The 3,001-nt window shown below is 45.4% G+C and overlaps 1 pseudogene; it reads left to right on the top strand.

Moving 5' to 3' along the window:
- The first annotated feature begins 905 nt into the window (after positions 1 to 905).
- LOC102431025 lies at positions 906 to 2,160 on the top strand (annotated as a pseudogene).
- Positions 2,161 to 3,001: the final 841 nt, after the last annotated feature.

The raw sequence follows: 3,001 nt of genomic DNA on the forward strand, positions 1-3,001 counted from the left end.
TGCAATACATCATAGTTTGTATGTAAATGTTTATTTCTAAAGATAAGCAGGGTATCTTTTTATACAGCAGCATTTTAATATTATTTATTCTGAAAAAAAAGATAAAAAATGTCCTGAAAATAATCCTGACAGCTCTCTAAAAACCACTTCCACTATCTTATTTTGTAACCAAAATGGATATTTATGACAATTTCATGCAAATAATGAAGCTTAGCATTAAAGTCTATCAATGAGGATAGCAATCATGTTTAAAAATATAAAATGGAAGGATTGTAATTTAATGGACTACACAAAGTAACAGTCTTATCATTGCACTTAGCCTGGTTTCCCATGGAAACAAGTACTATAAAACCACCCAGTGCTCTCACACTCTGGGTAGCAAATAAAAGCCAAGCAACAATTATTGCTATTAGGCTATCAGTCAGGATGTCAGTCTCTGTAATGCTAATAACTTTGGCCTTAGCAGCCAGTTTCAGTAAAATTTACAATGCTCTAAGTCTCAGTACTGAGTAAGAATATAAAACATCAAGAAAACAAAAGCAAATCAGGCACTAAATGCATAAAGAACAAGTGACAATAAAATGTCAGGAACTTAGCGTGTATTCTTCATTTTACCTTAAATGTAGATGTCAAGTTTTAGAACTAATTTTATGTATGTCCCTATTTTTTCAGGTTATGTGGACCTGCATAGATGTCTATTAAAAAGACAGTTAATAAAATGCATTACCCTGCTGACATATTTGCTTCCCATATTGAAATGTTCCATAGCAACTGCCAGGGTAATGAGTGTTCTGTAATCTTTCTACTAAAGGTCCCTGTACCATCTTTCCTGATAGGAACTACCGGCTATCGCCTGCTCCGCCACCACCTCCGCGGGGACCCAGTGGTTCGCCAAACTTTGACGACAGATTCCAGAAGCCAGGAACCCACACCTTCATCCAGACGATGCCCGGCAAAGGCTCCGTGGTTCTGGGCGACAGTGGTGGCCTGGACACCTCCTTCATTCTCCTGTGGCTGAAGGGACAAGGCTATGAGGTCATTGACTACCTGGCCAACACCGGCCAGAGGAAGACTTTGAGGGAGCCAGGATGACGGCGCTGAAGCTCGGGGCCAAAAAAGTGTTCATCGAGGACGTCAGCAAGGAGTTTGTGGAGTTCATCTGGCCCGCCGTCCAGTCTAGTGGCTGTATGAGGACCGCTACCTCCTGGGCACCTCTCTGGCCAGGCCCCGCATCGCCCGCAAACAAGTGGAGATCACCCCGCGAGAGGGAGCCGAGTATGTGTCCCACGGCGCAACGGGAAAGGGCGACGACCAGGTCCGGTTTGAGCTCACCTGCTGCTCACTGGCCCCCCAGATTGAGGTCATCGCCGCCTGGAGGATGCCCGAGTTCTACAACCGGTTCCAGGGCGGCAGCGACCTGATGGAGTACACGAAGCAACATGGGATGGGGTCACCCCCGAGAACCCGTGGAGCGTGGACGAGAACCTCATGCACATCAGCTACGAGGCCGGAATCCTGGAGAACCCCAAGAATCAAGCCCCTCCAGGCCTCTACACAAAGACCCAGGACCCGGCCAAAGGGCCCAACACCCCTGATGTCCTTGAGAATGAGTTCAAGAAAGGGGTCCCCGTGAAGGTGACCAACGTCACGGACGGCACCACCCATCGCACATCCTTGGAGCTCTTCGTGTACCTGAGTGAATTGCGGGCAAGCACGGGGTGGGCTGCATCGACGTGTGGAGAACCGCCTCATGGGGATGAAGCCCCAAGGCATCTACGGGACCCCAGCAGGGGCCATCCTTTACCACGCTCATTTACACATCGAGGCCTTCACCATGGGTCGGGAAGTGTGCAAAATCATGTCAGGCCTGGGCTTGAAATTCGCCGAGCTGGGGTACACCGGTGTCTGGCACAGCCCTGAGTGTGAATTTGCCCGCCACTGCATCGCCAAGTTCCAGGAGGAACGCCCTGGTGTGTGTCTTCAAGGGCCAGGTGTACAGCCTCGGCCGGGAGTCCCCACTGTCCCTCTACAACGAGGAGCTGGTGAGCATGAACTGTGCAGGGCGATTACGAGCCAATCGATGCCACCGGTTTTATCAACATCAACTCCCTGAGGCTGAAGAAATGTCATTGCCTCCAAAGCAAGGTCACCAGCAAATAGACCAGCTGACAATGAGGGCTGGGCCTCCTCACTTTGCCCATCTCCCAAGTACAGGCGCTAATTGTGATAATTTGTAGTTGTAACTTGTCCTCCAGGGTGGGGCTGGCAGCTTAGTGGGGGTGCCAGGCCCGGCTTTGTTCCCTGGTCCCCTGTAGCCTACAAAAGTGATCAGTGAAGGGAGCGGTGGGGAGTGGCTATGGTGGGGAGCTATAAGATGACAAATAAAAAGCAAGATACATAAAAAACAACAATAACTATCAGCTATAAACACCATTCTTTCTGCTAGTCTTTTATTGCTTTTTTGGCCCACATCAAAACCATTGCCTGTCACTAGTTTTCAACCAAGTCCATGCCATTAAATCATACCTATCTGTATCTTCATTATGAAAAGCCTCATTTGTTGTCACTTTTCAATGCCACTGATTTATTTTAAAACTGGTTTGTATTTTCCTTGCTAACCTTTCTCTTATAATTTTCTTAATATGTAACAGTTGCCATAAAGAAACCACTAAGATAATAACTTCAAAGATTTTCATTCTCATCGTTTTATATGCTTTTAATATAATTACATTTATCCTCCAACAGTTAAATCTACAAATTGCATTTTCATGAAAATAAACAAAGACTCTTCCAAAATACTTCAATGCAGGAAGCCACATTATGCTTAATGAAAGTATATATATATCCTTCTTATATAAGAAAATAAAATAGAGAGCTGATGGTAGGCTGGAATAGTTGCTATAAGGATTAAATAAACTAATAGACATAAGTTCATTAATTCAGAACTCTTGTATCTGTTAAGTTTTTGCTTTCTAAATTGTGGAAAGTAATTATTGTAACC

The sequence above is a fragment of the Myotis lucifugus genome, unplaced genomic scaffold (genome assembly GCF_000147115.1).
Source record: "Myotis lucifugus unplaced genomic scaffold, Myoluc2.0 scaffold_24, whole genome shotgun sequence".
Classification (NCBI taxonomy): domain Eukaryota; kingdom Metazoa; phylum Chordata; class Mammalia; order Chiroptera; family Vespertilionidae; genus Myotis; species Myotis lucifugus.